Genomic DNA, 24,762 nt, shown 5'->3' on the forward strand with positions numbered 1-24,762 from the left:
ACATCTGGCAACAAATAGCCATTTGACAGAAGTAGGCACATGCTCTACCTGTTGTTCTATAATCTCTTCCCTAACCCAGCCCCTCAACAAAATACTGCGCGAAATTTTCCATATCAGTGGATAGGGACATTGTCACTTTAACAGATGACTCATGCTCCTCTTTATACACATATAACTATAATTTATTTAAGCATTCCCTTTTGTTAAAGCCACTTCAAAGGACAAAGCAGAGTGGGTTTGAGATAAGCAAGGCAGGGATGTGGAGGAAGGTGAGCCCTGGTCTTTCAGTGCAGCAGTCTGGGGCTCCTGGGGCAGAGTCCACGGGGCTTGTTCTTAGAGTCACACCCCTGGTCTCAAGGTACCTGCCCTCAGCCATGTCCCTCCCTCACTCTGATGCTGCCACTGCTGGTGTGTGGTCAGACTGCATACCACTCTTGCATTCCTCTGAGGGAAGAAAGAGATCAGAAAAAAGTGGTGTGGCATAGTGTTCCCTCTCAATCCCATCTGTGGTGAAGTCTTTCAGTTGAAGATCGTGGATTGAACACCATCTCCTCTACTTCTCCAGGGTCTGCTGAAATAATAACGATAAAATCTTTTCAAGGACAAAGAGAACAGGGAGAAAAACAGCAACAAGTAAGAGATTTCAACAAGTTTTAGAGGATATAAAGCAAAAGGAGGTGTGATAGGAATTTCATCAGGGAGGGGGAAGCTATGCTTGCAAAGCCTTCCAGAGGTGGTTACCTATGGGAACAGAGAGAACATAGCTCATGTGCTCTCTCTGAAGGCCCCTGGACAGATCAAGGCTTGGAAGCATGGGGTACCCTGGAGAGCAGAGGCGGAGCTCAGAGCTGCACACAGAGATCCAAGAGGATACACTTGGCAACCAGACTCTCCAGGAGGATGTGAGGAGTCTGCTCACTTTTCCATTTCCTCCTTCCCACCAGAGCCCTGCGTGGTTAGACCAATCCCTCTTCACATAGCATGTGCTTCAAGGGGAGACCCTATCCCAGGTCTAGAGGATGAAACTTGATTAGTCTCCACCAGTCCACACAAGACAGGTCACATGGGCTCCAGGGGTGGGCTCATGACACAAGCTGACCTAACACAATAGAAGAAAAACACTGGAGAGAGATTTTTCTCTCACTTTCTTCAGTTGGATATGGACATGTGTAACTGAGGACTTCTTAAACTTTCATGTGCATGATGAATCATGTGGGGATCTTATTAAAATGCAGATTCTGATTTTTGGGCTGGAACAGGGCTTAGGATTCTGCATTTATGACAAGCTTTGGAGTGACACTGATGTCACTAGTCCAAGGACCATGCTTTGAGTAGTAAAGGCATAGCTCATTTCTTTTGGCATGACTTTATGGTCATGAAGAGAAACCAATTCATCTGAATGAGATGTTGAAGAGAGCAAAGCAAAGAACCTGAAAAACACTAAATCCTACATGGCACCATTGAACTACTGATCCATAGTGTATCCTGAACTCTCCCTACTTTTGAACTTCTAGTTATACAGAATAATGTTTTTGCTTAAGCCATTAAAAGTCAAAGCTCCTTCCATTACAGCTCTACCCTAGAGGTGGTGAGATTATTTGCTGGAGAAGGAAAATGGGAAAGGACAGAATTCAGGGGCATTGGATGTAGGGGAAGGGGAGGCTGGGAGCCAGGTACATACTGAAAACAGGAATTAATTAATAATCTGTATATGTATGAAGCATGAAAGAACTTTCAGAGTGGTAGAAATAAAAAATTCATTTAATATACAATTAAGATTTTTATACTTTACTATGCATAAATTATACCTCAATAAAAATATTTTTTTAAAGCTGCACATGGAAAGGTGATATCCCTGGCCCCTCCCCCATGTCCCATGTTCAACCTTTTAGAAGCCAGGACTATGCCAACCAGGCAAGAGATTGAAAAAGTGCTTTTCTGGGTAAGTGGAATAACCCCAAAGAGAAGATCCATACATTATCATTTGAGACTTTCCAAAAGAATCAGTCAATTTGGCATCTGATCATCCTATGGTGAAAACTTAACAGTTGTTAATGATCCTGCCCCAGCCCTGCACACAGAGATTTCAGTCATCTATTTAGTACCAATTTCATGAATGAGCACAAAGGATTACTAAACACTTGAAAAAAATGTACCAACATATCACAGAAAGAATTTTAAAAATTAAAAAAAAAATTCTGATGTCAAAATGGGAGGGGGAAATAACTGAAGAAAATAGAGATAATGCAAGACTCAGAAGAAAACTTTAAAATAACATAGAATTAGTACCTTCAGAGCCATAAGAGAAGATACTCCTTTCATTAAAGAATAATAGGGTTTATTAAGAAAGAGACAGGGAACTGGAAAGAACTGTTAGAAATTAAGAACAGAAGAGAAAAATATGACAATTCTATAAAAGCTTTGGAGGATAAAGATAATGAAATTGATTAGAAAGCAGAACAAAAAGAGATGGAAAATATGGAAGAAAATGCAAGAGCTTTAGATGACCAATCAGCAAATCCAATATCTGACAAAGAGAAAAATTGGAATGAGAGGAAAAAGAAGAAGTTGTCAAAGAACTGAGTTAAGAATACTTCCTGGAACTAGACTGCATTTTCTACCTCAGGGATTATACAAACTTTCAGGACATCAGGGATAAGAAATAGATCCTAAAAGATTCCAAAGAGTAACAAATTACATGCAAAAGACAGATCATCAGAATGGTCTTTAACTCCCCAAGCATAAAACTGAAAGCTAGAAGATAATGAAACAATTAATGCAATAACATTTTGAAATAAATATTTTCAGCCTGGAATTTTATATTCAGCCAAACTAGAAATTGTGTGAGGACAAAATAAAAATATTTTCAAACATAAAACTTGGGAAAAAATACTTCTCACACACCCTCCTTTAAGAAAGTCCTGGAGGGTATGCTCCAGCATAATTAAGGAGTAAGCCAAGAAAGAGGAATATGGACAACTAAGAAATGGTAGAGCCAACCCAAGACAAGAGTAAAAGAAGTCCCTGGAGGATAGCTGTCCAGGAGGCCTACAAATTAACCAACACAACTGGAATCAAGCAGAAAGAATTCCTTACAGTGGAGGTCTCAAGGAATAAAAAAGGTGGAGGGAATGAAAAAATATGTGATATGATGGAATTTTTGTAAAAGCTAATGATATGTGGATGACTGATTGATGACATACCTGATTGATTTTTTTCTTAATTTTTTATTTTTTATAAACATATATTTTTATCCCCAGGGGTACAGGTCTGTGAATCACCAGGTTTACACACTTCACAGCACTCACCAAAGCACATACCCTCCCCAATGTCCATAACCCCACCCCCCTTCTCACAACCCCCCTCCCCTCAGCAACCCTCAGTTTGTTTTGTGAGATTAAGAGTCACTTATGGTGTGTCTCCCTCCCAATTCCATCTTGTTTCATGGATTCTTCTTCTGAAGATTGTTTTTTTAACTTTAAAGATATATATGTAGAGAAAGATGCAAGGAAAACACTAGGCAATTATAAACTCTAAGAAAGGGGCGCCTGGGTGGCTCCGTGGGTTAAAGCCTCTGCCCTCGGCTCAGGTCATGATCTCAGGGTCCTGGGATAGAGCCCGGCATCGGGCTCTCTGCTCTGCAGGGAGCCTGCTTCCTCCTCTCTGCCTGCCTCTCTGCCTACTTGTGATCTCTGTCTGTCAAATAAATAAATAAATATTTTAAATAAATAATAAAAAATAAATTAAATAAAATAAAAAATAAATAAATAAACTCTAAGAAAAAGCAAAAATTTCAAGAAGGAAAATACAATTGCAATAAACTCTGATCACTTATCTAAGTAAAAATGATGAGAGGACTAAATGGTTTGATGAGGTTGGGGAGGAGGTTGAAGATGGTGAGAACTGCTGTAAGAAAGCTACATTCTCCCAACCCACAAATCACAAAATAGAAGTAAATGTAAAAATACATAAATGTTTATAGCAGCAATGGCCACGGTCACCAAACTGTGGAAAGAACCAAGATGCCCTTCAACGGACGAATGGATAAGGAAGATGTGGTCCATATACACTATGGAGTATTATGCCTCCATCAGAAAGGACGAATACCCAACTTTTGTAGCAACATGGACGGGACTGGAAGAGATTATGCTGAGTGAAATAAGTCAAGCAGAGAGAGTCAATCATCATATGTGGAGCATCATTATTTGTGGAGCATAACAAATAGCATGGAGGACATGGGGAGTTAGAGAGGAGAAGGGAATTGGGGGAAATTGGAAGGGGAGGTGAACCATGAGAGACTATGGACTCTGAAAAACAATCTGAGGGTTTTGAAGGGGCAGGGGGTGGGAGGTTGGGGGAACCAGGTGGTGGGTATTAGAGAGGGCACAAATTGCATGGAGCACTGGGTGTGGTGCAAAATAATGAATACTGTTATGCTGAGAATAAACAAAAATTAAAAAATAAAAAATAAAAATAAAAATTGATATTTCTGCATAAAAAAATACATAAATGTAGAAATACAGATTTAAAGTTAAATCAAAGAAATATGTGAAAGAGTTTTAAAGGCTGTCCTCTAGGGAGATTGTGACAGGATCATTCTTATTTATTATAAGCCTTGTGTTATTTGATTTATTTTTAACCATATGCATGTATTGTTTTAAAAAAAATTTTAGGGGCACCTGGATGGCTCAGTGGGTTAAGCCTCTGCCTTTGGCTCAGGTCATGATCTCAGAGTCCAGGGATCAAGGTCCGAATCTGGCTTTCTGCTCAGCGGGGTGCCTGCTTCCACCTCTCTCTCTTCTTACCTACTTTGATATCTCTCCCTCTCTCTCTCTGTGTGTGTCAAATAAATAAATAAAATCTTCAAAAAAAAATTTTAGAAGTTAGAAAATATGTTTTTAATTGATGAATGAATGAATCAGAAGGTCACCAGTCATGTGTCAGAGATCGGGGTTCTGTTCTGTTCTTTCCACTAACCAAGTGAGGGGCCGTCAACAAGGCATTAAATCTCTAGAGTTCAGTGCAAGGCAAAAACTCTCTAAACTTTTCTCCGGGTCTCAATGACCTGAAGGTCCACAAGAATTAGACAAGTCTGTACCCCAGACTAGGTACCATCTCTGGGTCACTTTGAACAAATGACCTTTCTTCCCATCTCTCAGCCTCTGCTTCTGCAAAATGGTGGTAATGATATGACCTTCAAAGAAGGCATCAAGGGAGTCACATGTGGGGCTGTGCCCATCACAGAGCCTCTAGGTGCTCATTAGATATCAAAGACTTGAAACATGTAGGCTAAAGTGAGATCAGATCAAAACAGGCAAGATAGGGTCAGGGAAGCTGTGATGCCAGGAAAGACCAGTAAGGTGTTTGCTACTTATGATATCTGTAATGGTTCCTCCTCCCTCCCTCTGGGTCTTCTCTCGAGACTGTGACCATGCCTAAGAATCTTTCACTAAGGGATCAGAGCAGGGCAGGGGCCTGCTAACATAGTGTTCCTTGGCTATGTGCCCCAAAACTGCCTAAACTCGAGAAATTTTCCCCCACCCCTTTCATTCTTATAATCAGCATTTGCTTAACATGGGCAAAAGGATTTTTCTTTCTGAAAGTTTATTCTGTGATTTCCATGCCCCCAGTGGCCTCTGGGATCCTTTTCTGCTAAGGCAAGAGTGCTCTTTTCAAGCTGTCAGTAGGGGAAAGATGACAAGACTTTAATGAAGTCAAGTCATCATTTTTTCATGGCACATGAGGCTGTAGGCTCGGCTGGGGAGGGAATGTGGAGACGGTTTCTTTTGCCTGGTCTCCTCTGTGACCCTCCCCCACTACATATTGTCCCCAGCACTGCTCTGGGAGCCACTTCGCATAAACAAGTCCAATGCTGCAGGGTTCCCTGAGGCCACTAGCTGGACTGCTAAAGAGGGCACTGAGGTCTGATGCCATTAATCACCCAGACGCACACTTGCGGATTCTTGGCTCAGCTGGGAGCTCCCTCTCCTCCCTGCCCCCAGGAGAATGAATCTGTCGATTTTCTCCCTGTGATCCAACCAGCAGCTAATATTAACAGGGCTTAAATCATCAAGACTCCCAGAAGTCAGGTTTTCACTGGTTTTCCTACAAATGAGTCACCAAATTTAACCAGAAATGCTTTCTATTTAAATAAAGACTACGCATCCATTTGGAAAAAATATATTTCAAGGTCTTGTTCATATCTGATCCCCTGAACTCCTCCCACAGTCCTGTATAATTCAAAAGCCCCAGTGAAAGGAGATACTCATCTCCTGATACGAATTCACATCCCTGAAAGAGGGAAAAAAGGTTCCTTTCATACAGAGGATTGCTTTGGATACAACTGTGAACATCTTTGAAAAACCTGCCACTTGTGTGGCATGGGGAGAAAATGAAAAGGATTAGGCTATGACCCCAGTCTTCCTAGGGGAACCCAATGATATCCTAGTTGGTGCTCTAGGCCAGGGTTCCTAAATTTCAACCTATGTCAGAATCCCTGGAGGGCTTGTTAAAACACATATTGCTGGACCCCAACTCCAAAGTTTCTGATTCAGAAGGCATGGGCAACCCTAGGAATCCACATTTTTAACAAATTCCCAAGTGATGTTGATGCTACTTATCTGGAGACACACTTGAAAGGCAGTGTCCTCGAACTTATGGACCTTTCTGAATGGTCACGCCAGGAGTTATCTCTGAAGGGATTCTGTTGCCAGTCTGTCTCCTCTCCATCCTCCCCCTACCCACTCAGTTGTGGAAGCCTCCTTGAGCTGGTCCTGAGCAGAGCTGGTTATCAATGAAGAATCTCAGCTCCAGCCTCTCCTTTGCAGTCTGAGCTTGTACTGAAATTGGCCGAGGGCTGGGGGAGTCTGGTGGCCTTAGATGAGTCCTGAGCACCTGCCTGCCCTATGAGACACAGCTTTCCCAGCCTCTGCAGTGTAGGTTCAGCCCAAAGAGCTCAGTTCAACCTTGGTTTGCTGGCCCAGCACCTCGGTCCCCTTGGAGCCCTGGAGCCTGTTTCCAATCCCATAACACTCGACCAAGGTCCACGCCCTTGCCCACTACTCCCCTTACCAAGGATTTGGAACTGGTGCCTTGCTTCCCTCTCCCCTCATGCGGAGGCTGAGCAATGCCCCCTTTTGGGTGAGAAAAACTGTGCCTCTGTCACCTGAAGGGCTGCAGTCACACACACATCCAAACCCAACCTGAAGTAGGCCCTCCCAGGAACTAACAACTTTAACACTGGCTTGGTCATAACTGAGAAGCCCACTGAGATTCTGATGCCTGGTACCCTTTGGAGGGGTAGCAAACTCCAGATCAGCACCTCTACCCCAGCCTCACTCTACCTGGCATCCTAACTACCTCTGCTTCCCCACAGTTGATTCCCACCCACCTCTCCCCAGGCAACCCCTTGCAACATCTTGATTATGACATTTATAACTGCTCCTTCTCCTTCCTTTCTGGAGGCTTCTGTCATGACAGTAACCACATGCAAGAACCCTCAACAAAGTAGCCTCAGTCACAACTCCATGATTTCTTAGCACAGCCTGGCAGTGACTGCCTGATTGCCTAGCCAGCTTTTCCATGGCTGGTATTGCATTGGTTTCCAACCACTGTCGTAACTAACTACCCAGATTTAGTGTACGAAAACAGAAATGCATCCTCAGATAATCCTGGAGGCCCAGCACCTGAAGAGTCTTACCAGGCTCATGTCAAGGGATCAGCAAGGTTAGTTCCTTCTGGAGGCTAGAGGGGAGAATCCATTCCTTACCACTTGCAGCTTCTGGTGGCTGCTGGCATTCCTTGGCTTGTGACTGCATCACTCTGGTCTCTGCTTCTGTTGTCACATCTCCTTTTCTGAACTGACTCTCCTTCTGCCTTCCTACACTACATTTAGGGCTCACTCAGGCAATCCAGGACAATCTCCCCATTTCACAATCCCTAATTCAGTCACATCTGCAAAGTCCCTTTGTGTCAAAGGTGACATTAACAGGTTCCAAGGGCTAGGACCTGGAAATTATGGGAAACCATTATTCAGCTGTCTGTAGGTGCTAGACAGAATGCCTGGAATATAGAAGCTCCATAAATTACTGCTGCTTTTCATTTTCCTGCTATTATTACCATTAGGATGTCTGTTTGTCCCCTAATTCTGCCCCAGCACAATTCCTCAGATTGCCACCCAGTCAGCACAAGGTTGGGTTTCTGTAGGTCCAAAGAGCACAACTATGCGAGACTTGAATAATGCTCAGAATGTTTAGTCATATATACCATCTATAAAACATTCCCTATAATGTGCATCTAGAAAGAGGTAGGAATTCTCAATGGAGTACAAGAAAGCCATCCTCAACCATGAACTTTCAACTAACAGCTTCTCAGAGCAAGATGATGCTCTAACGAGTCCTCTGAACTCTCTGGATGCATCCCTGAGCAAAGCTTCCTCTGGCCATTGCATCCGAGATTCCTTTCAAGGATGAATCTGAGTGCTGCTCTCCTTCCAGCTGGCAAGAGCTGAGAAAGGAACCCACCTCAGGCTTTTATCCTAAGGCATAGCTGTAAAAAAAAGGCTGCTGTCCTCACATCTATCCACATCTGTCCATAAGTCTGCATCTTACTGGACCAAGCTTGACCTGAGCCCTCCTCTTAGAGCCTTGCAGCTTTTTGTCTGTTTGGACACTGGACAATGATGGCAGTGAGTCTCAAGCATGGGGAGCATACAGAGCCACGATATTCCCAGGCTGTGGAGTGGCCAATTCTGAACCAAGTTCTATTCATGATTCCAGAAATAGAGCCATGGAGCAGCCAAGACCAATGAGAGGAAATCATCAAGGAGAGAGACAGAGAGACCAAGAGGTACACTAGTCAAGGCCAGTAGCCAAGACTGACCCCTGGAGAAAGAGCCAAGGAAGAGAGAGACTGGTGGAACATGGGAGGAGGGGCTGTGGTCATCTGACTAATTCTGGACCTTTCTTACAGGATCTCTTCTGAGGGCTCAGCTCTTGCTCCCAAGGGTTTAAAAACCATGAATACTTAGCATTGGAAAGCCTATATCCAGGCAGTTCCCAGAAGCTGGAGATAACCAGTGGTCAATTGTGCCAAGATAAACATCTACCATTAGTGCCCCAAGGGCACATTCTTGGTTGGGGAGAGTGTCCCTCCAGAACTAACCATCTCTTGTATTCCATGGGATCTTGTCATAGCAGCTTGGGCTGCTATTAGAAATACCACAGACTGGGTAGCTTAAACAATAAATATTTGTTTCTTACAATTTTGAAGCCTAGAAGTTCAAAATCAAGGTTTCAGGATGGTTGGGTTCTGATGAGTGTCCTCTTCCTGCTTTCAGACCTCTAAATTGTCATTATATCTTCACATAGAGAGAATAATCACGCCTGGCATGTCTTCTATGGGCAGCAATCCCATTCAAGAGGGCTCCGTACTCATGATCCAGTCACCTTCCAAAGGCCCCCCTCTAAATGCTACTACATTGGGAATTAGAACATCAGCATAGGAGTTTGGGTGAGGAGTGGACACTCATTCAGTCCATTGCAGGCATGTTCTCCATGCACAGTCCCTTTCATCCATCAGGTGTTCCCAAAGCTAACATTGGGCCCACCAGCTCTTGGAGTTTCAGAGTTGGTACCACGTGATCTCCAGCACTGAGCACCCAGCTCAGGCCCAATGCTGAGCTCTCTGCTGAGGGCATTTCAAGCTGAGATAATCAGAACAATTTCCACTGGGTCTGCCTTGCCACCTGCTCTTTGGTCCCGGAGCCAAGCCCCCACTCTGGCTCTCTTGAAGCCTTACCACCTCCATTCCCCTTTAGCCTACCTCCCAACCCTACCCCATTTCCAAGAGACTCCCCCACCTTGACCTTCAAGGAAACATGGAGGCCATGAGGTGGGACTTTCCCCACCTTTGCTCCCATCTTCCTTCACAGCATGCACTGAGGGAAAGGGGCAGTGAGAGGAACGTGAGTCAAGTGCTGGGCTCTGGAGTCTGTCCATCAGCGTGTCAAGAGTAGGTGCTGCTTCTTTTTTTTTTTTTTTTTTAAAGATTTTATTTATTCATTTGACAGAGAGACTTACCAGGCTATTCTCTTTATGTGCAAAACAGGATAGCAGCCGCACCTCCACTTCATAGAGCTGCTAAGGAGGAAATGAGGAGTAAGCATACATAAAACAGTGTCGAGCACAGGGTATGAACTGAATAATGTAAGCAGTGATTTTTATTTTCATAAGAAGCACAATATGTAACCAGAGATAAAGCAGTGTTGCGAATGTGAACTCTGAAGTCCTGGCTGTGTTCATTTTTAGTTCTGGGACCTTGAGGAAGTCACTTAGCTTCCTTGACCTTCAGATTTTTCATCTGGACAATGAGGACTTGACAGTGCCTGTCTGAGGTGTGAAAGGGCACGATCCGTGTGAAGTTCTCAGAGTGAAGTCTGGGGCACAGTGAGCCCTCCATAAATAGTGCTTCCTCTTCGAGTGGTGGCCTTCTTCGTGCCCCCTTTCCAGGACTGGCCCCCAGCACATGCACCCAGGGCCCACCCCGGTCCTAAGGGAACTCATCCACTGATTACAGCCCAACCCCACTCATGTGCCTTCAATACCCCTCTCCTCTGGGCCATGCCCCTCAGGCCCCCCCTAGAAAGAAGACCTGCTTTCAATCTGTTATTAAGCGTCCACCCTATCCTCCTCCTCTTTCCACTAGGAGCTTATGTAAAGGGCGGTCTACCCTTGACTGCAGGCTGCATTTGCTCACAATGGGACCGTCTCAGGCTTTCACTGTTTCCCTCCAGATATCTGGGGTCTCTTAGGGACATCTCAGGATAATGAAGTCTTGAGTGTTTGTGAGTTCTCTGTTGAGACATTTGTCTTCTGTCTACTGAGTTTATTTGGCAGTGGAACATCTCATATCTTCTCTACAAGCCGAGGTAGCGATGTACTGTTGGTGGTTAGGACTGCTTTGTGGGGGAACAGTAATCAGCCCCAAGGTAGAGTGAGCCCTCCAGGCCTCTCCTGGAAGCCCTCTGGGGATGATCCTGGGGTGGGGGGCGCTGTGGGGGTTGCCAGAAGCGGGCTGACTGGGAAAGGCAGAAGGCAAAGGCAAACTCTGCGAAGGGATAGGACTGAAAACATGAACAAAATGGAAAAGCAAACAGTAGTCATAGCATTTCCACTAAATTCTGGGCGGGAGGTGCAGGGGGAATCTACAAGACCCCAAGCTTCAACAAAGGTGATGAGAAGCAGATTAAAGAAAGCCCTTTCTTGGTGAGAGCATGGAGAAGTGCGGCTGTGTCCCTCTTTGCTTTCCCTCTTCCCTCCCGAAGAAAACCTTCGAGAGGAAATAAGCCCCATCCTGGGGCAGCCAAGACCCCCATGCCATGTCCACTGACCCAGGAGGCTCTATCCATGAACTCCCTCTGGCACCACCAAGATCTTGGACTGATTATCTCCACAGGCTCTTGCCAGTCAAGATACCCTGTTTCTTGGGGGACCATGACATACTGTGAGGTCTGTGAATCCTGGAGTCCTGGGGAACAGTGCCTCATGTGTCCCCAGGTGAGAGGTGCTTTCCTCTCCAGCCTGGTCTCCTGTCACAGATGCCAGGGACTCCTCATCTTCACGACTGCCTCAAGGAGAAAATATAACTGATATTGCCCAACATGGAGCAGCCCGTCTACATCCCTCTGGGAGGACCAGTGTGCCTGCCCCCATCCACCTTGCTCATACATACCCATATCCTCTTGCATGGTTTGGGCCTGGGGCTGCTACCTTTCATACTGGGAGCTCCAGAGGTGTCTCCTTTATCTTTGATTGCTTTGTAGAACCTGATGCATACTAAGTTCTTAATAACTACATCTTGAATAAATGGATGAACAAACAGCTCTTTGGCCACCATCAGTGTGTATAATGCAATAGCTAACATTTACAGAGTGTTTATTATGTACTAGATCTTTTTCATAATATTTACATATATTAGCTCATTTTATTCTCACAAAAGGGATCATTATTTCTCACAAAAGGGATCTCACAGCAGGGATCATTATTATCCCCATTTTACAGATGGGGAAACCTATCCCCAGAGAGGTTCATTACCTTGCCTTAGGATATAAACTAGAAAAGGACAGAGCCAGGATTTGAATCCTAGCAATCTGACACCAGAAGCTGGGCTGTTAACTAATACATTAACTGCTCCTTAAAATATTTAAGCAAGTTTTCTCACTGGGATCAACAAAGACACCTGTGAGCAGATTAGAAGGATACATTAGATGTTGGGAAGATCGGATTCTTGTCTGAAATGGCTTATTGCTAGGGGAGGCCAGGGGAGTCTGGTCGGAAGCAACCATAAGGAGGAGGAAGGGATGGGGGGAATAACTAACAGCCTCAGAATGATAATGGGCTGGGGGGAAGCAGAAGGCTTGGCCCAGAGTGAGTAGAAAGAGGGAAGGAGACATTTATCAGACCCTCCCAGGTCCAAAGGGAGACTCGGGAAAAAGAAAAGTTGAGAAAAGGAGGTATCCTGACCTGGGCAGGTCCAGGGAGGCTAATGCTTCAGTGACTCACTGAGGAAAGGGGAGAAGAAGCTGGACCACGTGGGGCTGGCCTCTCAAGTGCCTAACTTGGCAGACCAAGGGCAGTGACTCATGGTCAGTGCCAGTTCTGGGATCTGAAGGAGTGTGACAGATTCAGGCTAGAGGTGCTATGATGAGTTCATCCAACGTGGTGCATAGATGGAAGTGTTAGGAGCCCAGGGGCATTGGGATACCAGAGACCCAGCCTACAGCTGGAATTATGGGAGCCCTAAGTGAGGAGGGGGGTGCTGGAAAGAGCCGGGCAGGATGGTAGGGTCTTAGAAAGACAGGCGGAGATTCAAGGCAAATTTCAGTCCATACAGGGAAGTGGCAGGAAACTGGAAACTGAGGCAGGGATGTACTCCCCCAGAGAGGGGGGGCCACAGTGGAAAAGGAGGGGAGTAGCAACTCTAGGTTGATGAGGACTCAGAACCATCCACCCCTCCCCCTCCAGAAACCACACTGAGAGCAACGGAGCTCACCCCAGATCTTCCTGCTGCTGTAACTGGGTCCTCAGGTGCAGCCTGACAGAGACAGAGGCTCAGTCTGTAAGGTGGACCTCATTAGTGTCCATAGGTAAACAGGCCTAGGCCAGTTGGGCCAGGCAGAGGGCAGGGAATATCTCACTCATTCCCTCACCCATCCAACCATCCATCCCTCCAACATTTACTGAAATCTAAGTGTCAGGCACTCTGCTGGGTAGCGCAGAAATTAAGAATATTAAGATCCATTCAGGGCCTTCATGGAGCCCCCAAGCAGCAGACGTCTGACACTGAGTTAAAATGACAACCCCAGTAAGCTGAGGACACGTATCGATAAATGATGGGGAGTCAGACAGTGGCTGTGATGATGGCACATGTAGCCAATAGGGGACAGTTTAGCACACCATCCGCATGGGTATTCAATACGAGTTGTATAAAGATCAGGCTGATGGCTGCTTTCTAAAATAAGCTTCATGTCGGGCCCCCTCACCTGCTCACCCTGTGAATGAGTTCAGTGAAATAGCTCAATAAACCATTTCTCTCTACACAGTGAGTATCAGATGATCTTTGCCCAGACTGAGCTGTACCACCATGACTCGGGCTGCAGCTTAGCAAAAGACTAAGGACCCCTTCCTCTGGAGGGAACTGAGCGGCTCTCTGAGAGGGGTGGATTTGTTTTGGGGATTGGGGTGATCGCAGCTAATCCCAACAGTGGGCCTGCTTCTAAGAACCACAGGCTTCTACCCACCGACCTCAGCTGGGAGCGTGGAGGGAGTGTAGAGGACCACACTGTTGCCCCCTCCCCACCAGAAGCCCTTCCCCAAACCCTGACTACACACTGAGTCAGGACCTCCCTCACTGTGGACCACAAAGGAACAGCTGACCAAAATCTGATGCATTTTCTAATCCACTAGCTACGTTTTCTCTTTTCCTCTTGAATTAAAGCCCATGAAAGCAGCCGTCATCTCTGCCTTATTCCTTGCTGTATCATTAGGACTTAGAACAGCATCAGAAGATCCTTAATATATTTTTGTTAAATTTATTTATTATGTATAAGTGGGAAAATGAATGAATGGGTATTTTAAAACCATGATTGGCTTGGGTTCTGGTCCTAGCTGAACCACTTAGTAACTCCACATTATGCTATCTGGAATTGGCCACCTAACCTCAGTTTCCCTGCGGGTAAAACAGAAGAATAGGAGTTGGTAGTTGGGAAGATTTGGGAAGATAATGCATGTAAAGCCTCAGCACAGTGTCTGGCTCATAGTAGAGGGTCATTAAGGAGAAGCTTGATCATGATCAACACTGTAGCTGAAGTGACTTAAGGGCCCCCTCTGTGGCCTGAATCCTCACATGCCAGGAGAAACAAAAACAAAAACAACAAGCTAACTCAAGAGTGGAGGAGAAACAGTATAGAGCAGTGGTTCTCAGCATCACCTGGGAATTTGTCAGAAATGCAAATTCCCAGGCATGCTCCAGACCCACTGAATCAGGGACTCTGAAAGTGAGGCCTAGCAATCTGTATTTTAACAAGCCTTCCAGGTGATTCTGATGCACACCAATATGAGAATTCTGAGCCTAGAGCAAAGGGCAGATGGAGAAGGCCACATTCCTGGTTGAGATGCCAATGGCTTCTTCTGATGCATAGAGAAAGGCAGAGAAGGAATCCAGGCAGCTTTAGGTGCAGTGCCAGGGAAGCTCTCTATTCTGGAGCCACCATCCTGGCCTTGCCCTCTCTGTTGCTGGCAGAGAAATTTGGCGTCCATCCACTGCAAGGAAAGTGCTATTGGCTGCGGGAAGAGCAGCCTTCCCACTGTCATTGGGACCACTCTCTGCTCAGCATCCCAGGCACCTGCACCACTAGGGCTCTGGGACAGAGCTACAATGAAAAGCAGGACTGGAGCAAGACACATAACACCATGAGACCAAATTTTCCCGAGCATTCACGTATGCTGGAGACAGTGTTGGGAAGAGTGGGGAGAAGGTCTTCCTGTCTATCAGAAGAGTCACAAGACTTGAAATGACATTAGCCACAGGCCCTTGCAATTTTGTAAACAACCCTCAGCTGCTACTTAATCTCCAGGATGTCTATGGGAATGAAATTTGGAGCTGCACCTGGAAGCAGGTGATTCCAAGAAGAAAGATTAGGATATGGGGACCACTAAAATTCCCCATAGAGGCAAAACTCTGTGTGAGCCTTTGAGCACTAGGAGGTGGGGCTGCTGCCCGTTGGAATCACAGAACTTTTAAAATTACCACTGCTCAGGCCCTCATCCAGCGGATTCTGATTCAGTTTGTCTGGGGTGGGACCCCAGTATCAGCATGCATTTGTTAATCTTCCAGTTGATTCTAATGCCTATCTAAGGTTAAGAACTGCTATCATAACCATGAAGGTACTATCTCATCTATGTGCCCATGCTTGTGTCTTTGAATACCTGTCCATGTCTGTTTTTTTCCATCAGTGGAAATGTCTAGTGTTGGAACCAGGGAATCCTGATTTTGAAACCAACTGAGAAATAAGACCCATGAGACAGAAGATGGAAATCAGAATTTCAACTCAATAAAGTCAAGTCAAGTGGAAGATGTGGCTTCAGATTTGTAGCCAATGGGTATGCAAATCCTTTGCCACTGAGCTAAATAGACTTAGATGTTTAGTGCTGGTCACACCAGACAACTCCCCAGAAGGGTGAAGCCAAATCTGGGAGACTACACAGTACCAGAGAACTGACAAGAATGCTATTAGCTCTCTGCAAGTAACCAGGACAGAAGACAGAGAAGCCCTGGGAAGAGTTAAACTGAGCATGCTCAGTTCTTCTCCCAAACTTACCAACCAAATAAGTAACTTCTCTGGGGAAAATAGTTAAGAGATGGACAAAAGCATGAAGACTTTCTTCCATAATTTACTTTCCTGGATAGTGCAATAAAAATGTCTTCCCCTTCTTGGAAACATGAGTTGTGGTGTATAAATGTTCCTCCCTCATATTTGGACATTTAGCTGCACGTTTTTGTCTTTCTTTCTGAATATCTAAAGGTGTATGTCTTTCTGTAGGTATGCCTATAAGCATGGCTGTGTGCCCGGGAGTATATCTGTGTTAATAAAAGTGTCTGTGCACCTCTGCTTCTGTCTGATTCTTTGGGTGTCTGTGTGGTAAAGCTTGCATCTGCACACTTCTTGCACCCACTCTCTCAAAACTCAGCTGCTTCACCTGCCTCCTGAAGGCCTCCTGTGTTTGCTGTTCATACAACCTGAGAGATCTCATTGATGTTCCCAGAAGTCACCGCACTCAAAGAACATGCTGTCCCAAGTGGTTATGACCGCTCTTTTTTTTTTCTGTTTTAATATTTCTATTTATTTATTTATTTATTTATTTATTATATAATTTTTATTTTTTATAAACATATATTTTTATCCCCAGGGGTACAGGTCTGTGAATCACCAGGTTTACACACTTCACAGCACTCACCAAAGCACATACCCTCCCCAATGTCCATAATACCACCCCCTTCTCCCAAACCCCCTCCCCCCAGCAACCCTAAGTTTGTTTTGTGAGATTAAGAGTCACTTATGGTTTGTCTCCCTCCCAATCCCATTTTCTTTCATTTATTCTTCTCGTACCCACTTAAGCCCCCATGTTGCATCACCACTTCCTCATATCAGGGAGATCATATGATAGTTGTCTTTCTCTGCTTGACTTATTTCGCTAAGCATGATACGCTCTAGTTCCATCCATGTTGTCGCAAATGGCAAGATTTCATTTCTTTTGATGGCTGCATAGTATTCCATTGTGTATATATATCACATCTTCTTGGTCCATTCATCTGTTGATGGACATCTAGGTTCTTTCCATAGTTTGGCTATTGTGGACATTGCTGCTATAAACATTCGGGTACACGTGCCCCTTTGGATCACTACGTTTGTATCTTTAGGGTAAATACCCAATAGTGCAATTTCTGGGTCATAGGGCAGTTCTATTTTCAACATTTTGAGGAACCTCCATGCTGTTTTCCAGAGAGGTTGCACCAGCTTGCATTCCCACCAACAGTGTAGGAGGGTTCCCCTTTCTCCGCATCCTCGCCAGCATCTGTCATTTCCTGACTTGTTGATTTTAGCCATTCTGACTGGTGTGAGGTGATATCGCATTGTGGTTTTGATTTGTATTTCCCTGATGCCGAGTGATATGGAGCACTTTTTCATGTGTCTGTTGGCCATCTGGATGTCTTCTTTGCAGAAATGTCTGTTCATTATGACCGCTCTTTAATCAGCTAATATGATTTATCATCATTGTCAGTACCATGACAAGATGGCAATGAAAATGGTCTCTGCCAAGATGGGACTTCTCTGGGTGGGGCTTAACTGAGATATTGTATTCATGAACTGCTGGAGGCAATGAGAGAAGGCAAGGAGAGACCAGAGCTCCATCCCTTGGTCCACACAGTCTTACAAACCCTTGGAACAGACTCAGCCATGCATCAGTTCTCTGTGTCCTTAGCCCCTAAGTCTGGGTACAGGAGTTAGTCCTTCTAAAGGGCTGACCACAGCTCTTCCCGGTCCAGGTATAGGCTCTCTGCAACCTTAGGGGATTATCCTCTCCAGGGTTTCCCATGCAAATCTGCCTTCTCTTCAATAAATTTGGTAGGGACCTCATGAGCTAGATCTTTCAAATAGTAATGCTTTGTGAACTTTGACTTTGGAAAGAGATAGAACAAGGGTGGGTGCCCTATTCTACTACATATTCACTGTGAAACTCTGGGCACATCCCCTCTCTCTAAGCCTCATTGTTCTCATCTGTGAAATGAAACTATTAATAATAAAGACAGTTAACACTTCTTGAGGACTTACTATACACTAAGCACAGCTCTAAGAATTGTATATGTGTTATATTAGTCACCCATTTTTGTCTAACAAATTACAAAACAATTACAAAATTGTCTAACAATTTACAAAATTAAAGCCACAAACATATTATTTCAATCTCTGTGTATCAGTCAGGAACATGGACATGACTTAGTTAGGTCCTGTGCTTTAGGGTCTTATGCAGACCACACTTAACTATTGGGGGAAGGGGACTGTAGTCATTTCAATGCTCAAGAAAGAGAATCTTGAGCCAACCTCACTCACTTGGCTGTTGGCAGGATTCAGTTTCTCACTGGCTGTTGAACTGAGAGCCTGGTTCCTAGCTGGCTTTTGACCAGAGGCTGCCTCAGGTGGTTCCCAGATGAGCTTCTCCGTGGGGAACTCACATATGCAGTGGCTTCCTTTGGAACAAGCTAGAAAATGAGAGAAGGCATGCAAGATGAAAGTCACAGTCTCTTGTACCTTAATCTCAATGCAACACCCTATCAGTTTTGCCATACTCTCTTATTTGAAGCAAGTCACTAGGTCCATCTGACATTCCCCTTGTGGGGACTCCACAAGGATGTGAATACCTAGAGGCAGGGATCACTGGTGCTATCTTAAAGGTTGACCACCACGTGCATTCAGTCACAGTAAAACCATGCGGGAAGTATTTTAATATCCTCTTTTATTACCATTTTTCAGATGAAGAAACTGGGATACACTTTCTTAAGGTCTTATAACTGTTATATGAAAAAGCCTGGAAGCTACTCCAGAGGCTGTGCTTTTAATCACTCAACCTGAGTTGTTGGGACCATCGGCTATAACACTGTAAATACTGACATCATTATCCTCATAAATGCAAGATCCTCTCCTAGGGATCTCCCTCCAGCTCTACCTCACCCAGTGTCTTGCCCCAGAAGAAAGAGTACAAGCCCCCATCCAAGTGTGTGGCTTTTCATAAACTTGGGAAGTTTACTCTCAGCCTAACCATACCTTCTCTACTCTCTGAACAGTCATCATGCTTTATTCTAACTTCTGATTATCTGTATAACAAAGTAGAATCTAAGATGAGAGGGGAGAGTCTAAGAAGAGCATTTGGTTTAACCAACAAATTCAAATCTCTTGACCAGTATGGGCTCCATCCCTGAAGGTGTCAAGCATATTCAGATGAACTCATCAGACACAGATGGCTTTGTTCGGTTCAAATGGGGGAAGACTGGGGTTACGATGTGGGATGGAAGTAGAATGTTGCCCACCTGAACTTCGCAGAAGAGAGAGCTGCTACAGGCATGCCAGACATGGGACAATGGCTCATCTACAGCAAGTGGCATTGAAAGGCCTGTGTTTTCTGACTCAATGGTGGCCTTTTCTGTATAAAATCAGCCTCATTTTATGGGTCATTAGAGCCATGCTTCCTTTCTCCCCAACTCTTGCTGTTCCATGCAACAGAAATGGCTTCCTTCTCAGAGGAGGTACAGGGGAAGGGAAATGGTTTCACTTTTCCTTCTCCCACTTCGCACACTCCTTAATGTGGGTGAAGGAGAGATTGGCATGATTTTCAAGATGACAAGAGGCTGACACCCATTTCTCTAATGTATAAACAACCTTTCCAGGGGTAGCCTCTCTCTCCTGGCCACAATTCTCTATGTATCTAGCTAATAATCTGTTATGAAAGACCATAACTACCCTGAGATGGGTTTCAGAGTCCAAATGTAGAGGAAGGTATCAAGAAAACCAATTCAGCTTTAGACCTAAACTGTTTTTGAATTCGGCTTTGTCAGTTATAAAAGTGAATATTCTCATCCCCATCAAACTAGCATGTATAATTCTAAATTAGTTCAGGACTTTGAGAAGGGAGGGCTGTGATTAATTATGACTCATAAACTCCAACACAAAGAGACCATAAAGGGCTTCCTAGGGTCCCCTGCACACAGCAGAGCCAGGAGGCGTGGCTATGTCTGCCAGACTGTCTATGCACTTTACATCTCATTACAGCCTTCCTTTAGTACTGCTGTGGGAAACAGAAGGCACCACAGAGGTGTTGGAGGAAACCTCAACTCTTCAAGACTCAGCTCCAATGTTATTGTTTCTGATAGACACAGAAACACAATTCCTAAGGGTACACAGTTATCTAACCAAGTACCTAAGTCAGGGACATGACTACAAACCCTCTCTAGTGTATCATGTGTCATTCATCAAATATTGGATCCTTTCCCCTTGACTTCCACGCACTTGACCTCCAATATACTTCCTTATCCCACAGAACTTGGGCTTGGCCATGAAACTTGCCTTAGCCAGTGGAGCATGGGTGGAAGTAACAATGCATGAATCAAAACCTAGGCTGTAAGAGGAATTCTAAAGAACATTCCTCAGGTAGCATCCTGGCACCAGAAGAATGAGACACATGGGAAGTCGATCTCAACCAAACCCACAGCCTGCAGCAAAACCCAGCCTAGATCAGCCAATCCCCAGCCAACTTGTAGACATGAGATGCTACAGGTCAAAAATCTTTATTGTGATTTGCCACTGGGTTGTTTTTGTGGGTGAGAGGTAGGGGGAGAGTGGTTATATAGCAGATTGTGATAAGAACTAACCAATACACTCTCCAAGATGACATAGAAAAGTGATTCCTATGTGGTCAGAGAAGACTTCACAGAGAAGACACTGCAGTGAGTCCTAAGGGGTGGACTGGACTTTGAGGTAAGGGGCTTTAAAATGGACCTCTGGCAGCCCCACTTGTGGGTATGTTGTGGTACATGCACAGACACGCATGTGTTAAAGAACACAGCACACAGATTCCCATGTCAGTGTGGAGTGAAGACTATAGAAATCTCAAGCCAATTCTTAAAAGTCGACTTCCTCTTAAGCTGAGGCCATCTTCCCCTCCATTTTTCCCCAAAGAATTAATCTTTTTGTATTAGTATTATTACGTTAGGTTTATCTTGAGGAAAACGTGGGTGTGAATTTTATCTGTGGCTTAAGACATAATTGTGGGATGAAAATTTCAAACACCCAAGAAAAACATCGCTATCAGCACCACCTTGCTGGAGGCGCCCACGTGCAGCCAGACACACTGCTCTTCCTCCGGCGCCTTCTCCCCTCCGGGAGCTTATCACCTCGGCCATTTGGATGAGGTTATTTGCCCAATTTAGGAAATCATTACAAATTGGCCAAGTGGGACTTCTCTGTCACAGAGCTCCACAGCATGCTCTCTTGACCACAGGGCAGAAAGGAGCTTTGCAGCCAACCTTCCCCAGCAGAGTTCAGTGGAATAGTAGTTCTGTGGAAGGTAAAAAAAAAAAAAAAAAATGTTCCTTGAAACACATGTTCATGAGTCCAATAAACATGGGAAACACTGGGTTCCAGAAAGTCAATCATTCCTCTCTCAGGAGGTCTCTGACTATTTAAGGGGTGACGGTGCCTCATGAATCTTCAAGAAGAAATATTGGATGCAGCTTCTCAAACCATTTGATATCAGAATTCTACCTCTCCCATACTGCTTTTTCCCCCAGAGATATGATAGGTCTGGAGTTCCCTGGAACACAATTTTTTAAAGTTATTCAATAGCATGCATTGATTCTGTTTTGGCTCCTCTTTCATTATCGATAAATTCTCACGATGAGTTAACATCCACCTGCTGGAGGCTCCTCCCACTTACTGGAGCTCCGCCACAGGACCGCTCCTTTTCCTCAATGATCAAGGGACTTTCAGGCATTTCAAAGAGAGAGTCTGCTCTCTCCCGCCCAGTCACCTGGATTGTCAGTTCTAGTCTACAGTTTATATACTATCAGTAGTGGAGGAAATAAAAGAAATAGAAAAAAGCATGCATGTATTTGGCTCCAACATGTATTGAGCTGTGAGTTGTTTAATCTTGAGCTAGTTACTTAACTTCTCTGAGTTTCCTCATCTGTAAGGTGGGGATGACAGATAATGCATGTTACGGGCCTCGCTCAGAGGCTGGCAAACTTATTGTCATTACTCGGGAATCCCTCTCTTCCAGTCCCTGCCCCTCAATTTAACCCACAGGGGCTTCCAAGAAGTGTCTCCTCTTTGCAGGGCTGCAGATCCTTGGCTAAATTCAATTCAGTTTGGCCTTTACTGACACCTACTGTGTGTTACGCCCTCTCCAGAGCTGCAGTAACACAGTGATGAATCACATAGGATAATGACCCTCAAAGTTCTCACAACCAGGTAGAGGATACAGCAAGGAAACCTCTGCTCAAATTTCTTGGGGGAAAGCAGGTCCAAAGTCACCACTGTCTCATGCTAAGAGGAACAGAGGTGTCCAAGCTCACAAGAATGATTCAAGAGCATAGATACGGATGCAGCCCACTGTCAGATGCTTTCACTATCTCTCAGCAGCCAGTGTTTTTGTCAGGAAATAGTGTGCTTCCAACATTCTCTACCATTTCTAACATGCTGTGTGCTACTCCCTGGTGGCTGAGCTGCCTGGGAGGGCTCAGAATCAGAAACCTACCTTTCCAATTACTTCAAGAAGGGGACACGGAAGTGGAAGCTGAGGACTCGCTATAGACATCCTCTCATTTCCCTCCTCCAGCCGTTGGTCCTGGGTGAAAAAAGGCAAAATTTTGAAAGTATAGTATCTTGTTCAAGAACAAGAGGATGCTTTCAAGCTGGGTCAAAGCTTTGCCCTCTGACTTTTCCTTAAATATAAATGAGCAGCATTTGTTTTTCCTGGATCGTACTTACTTGGCTTAAGAGGAATGCCTCCCTAAACCATAATCACCATATTTTTTTAAAGTGCTGTTTTTTCCTTGACCTGGCCCTGAAGACTGAAGCCAGTGTGGTCTTGCACATTCAGTAGGTTATTTTTCAGAGGACACAGAGAGCCTGCTCCCAATCGCTCATCCTCCCCAGGGAATTCAAATCACACAACAGAAGCAGAGTTCAATGTCCAATATCTGAAAGAGCTTTGCCAATGTCAGGGTGTGAAACACATTAATGTGCACCCAGCTGAGATCCCTCATTCAGTCAGTCAATGTTTATTGAGTGTCTACTGTGTGCCCGGGACTGGGCTTGGCACTAGAGTGTATGATTACAGCAGCAACAATAGAAAGAGCTAACGCTTACCGAATGCCTAATGCCTGCCACTCATTCAATCTTCTACTCTTCACCACAAACCTGGGAGATCGTTATTTTCCCACTTTTTATGCATAAAGAAACTCACTCATGGTCACACAGCTCTTAAGTGACAGAGATGGGACAGGGACCCCAAAGTCCAGGTCCAAAGCATCTCTCAGGGGTGATTGAGGCTGATTTGGCTTCACGAGGGCCACAGGCTAACAGAGGAGACAGTCAAGGAGCCTGGCAATGGAAACAGGGAGAGACAGAGGCTACACGGAAGGCACAAGGGGCTCAGAGGAGGGCAACCCCTCAGAGGAAATGCCAAGAACCTGTCTGATCCATCCTTCAGAGATGCTTTAGTTCAGTGCTTCCCGAGATTTAAAATCCACACCATCACCCGGGGACCTTGTTAAAATGCAGATTTGATTCAGTAGAGCTGGAGTGAGCCTGAGAATCTGCATTTCTTTAAAAAGACCCATTTCTAGCAGTCAGTGATGTAAGGCTCTGGGGCAGGGGCGGCAAACTTTTTTTGCTACTAGAACACTATAATGAGGACAGCTGGCCTCTCCCTTCCTGATGCCAAGCCTGGATAATAATATCTTAGACAATGATGTCATGGTTGCTGTTGTACCCACCACATATCCCGCCACACCACGCATGAAGTCAGGAGATTACTAAATCGGCGAAACTCAGAGCTTATGAGGAGCCAGCCCCTATTCTAAGACCCTGACAGAGGTAGAGCCCTCAGAGGGATGGGAGGAGAACACCCAGGATTACGTGACTTAGTGACTCGCCCAAGGTCACACTACCCGGAACTGGCAGAGCAGGGATGAGAATGCTGCCAGCCTTTGAAGCATGGATGCACCGGGCCCTTCTGGCAGCTTGCCTCCTGGATCTCATGTAACCTCCCATTTCCCTAACAAAGAGGCTCAGGGTCAGGGAAGTTGAATTATTTGGGCAAGGCCACTCAGCTCATGAGAGTCAGAGCCAGAGTTCAGATCCAGGGGGTCCTGACCCCAAGTTCATTCTTTTAACGGTTCTACAGCAAAATAGGAATTTGAATTTCTGCTCAGACCCCAAGTGCTCATTTTCGGGCTGTAGCCGGAATAAGGGATCCATTAATGACCATGAAATAATAGAGCTATTAAGGATTTGGGCTGCAATCTGGGTCCCCAGCTCCTGACGGGGTAAGGCTGTGTCCCGTTCACCCTTTAGCTTTTCCTTCTCAAATATGTGAGCGGGATTTTGCTGTCTCTGATCAGAGTGGGTCCGTTCTCCTTCCTCCATCCTAGGGAAAGAGAACAAGGAATCATTCTAGAAACACCACCCTGCTGCAGACATTGGAGGAAACAGTCCCCACTGAGACCATGCCAGCCTAAGACTCAGAGACCTGGGAAGGGGGTGGATACTGAGGCAGTCTCCCACAGCCGCACCCCACTCACCAGGACGCTGTCCAGCTTCCCGAGCGAGCAGCCCTGCAGGCCTTGGATCTCTTCGGGCTCATGGAATGGAACAAATTTCCGCACTTTTCTGCCCCTGCCGCCTCCTCCTCACTCAGCTAGCTCACCCTCAGTGGGCGAGCTACCCCTCCCACTCACTGCAGGCCCCTCCCACTCTCAGTTGGCCCCTCCCACTTCTCATTGGCCCTTCCCACTCCAAGCCGACCCTCCCATTCTCCACCGCCTCCTCCTACTCACTGCTGCAAGCCCAGTGCCTTCAGCGCTGCTGTCAAAGCACTGATTGCTAATAAAAGCGGTGCAACTGTTGATTGGGAATAAGAAATAAAAATA

The 24,762-nt window shown here is 45.3% G+C and overlaps 1 long non-coding RNA gene across 1 annotated transcript; it reads right to left on the bottom strand.

Annotated features, from left to right (window-relative positions):
• Window positions 1–448: 448 nt before the first annotated feature.
• LOC309842236 lies at window positions 449–24,547 on the bottom strand. Its single transcript, XR_014299571.1, has 3 exons — window positions 24,415–24,547; window positions 18,170–18,318; window positions 449–571 (listed from the first exon to the last, which is right to left on the bottom strand). It is a non-coding gene; the product is annotated as an uncharacterized lncRNA (long non-coding RNA).
• Between the last annotated feature and the right edge of the window lie 215 nt (window positions 24,548–24,762).

Source organism: Mustela nivalis (genome assembly GCF_964662115.1).
Source record: "Mustela nivalis genome assembly, chromosome: 10".
Lineage (NCBI taxonomy): Eukaryota > Metazoa > Chordata > Mammalia > Carnivora > Mustelidae > Mustela > Mustela nivalis.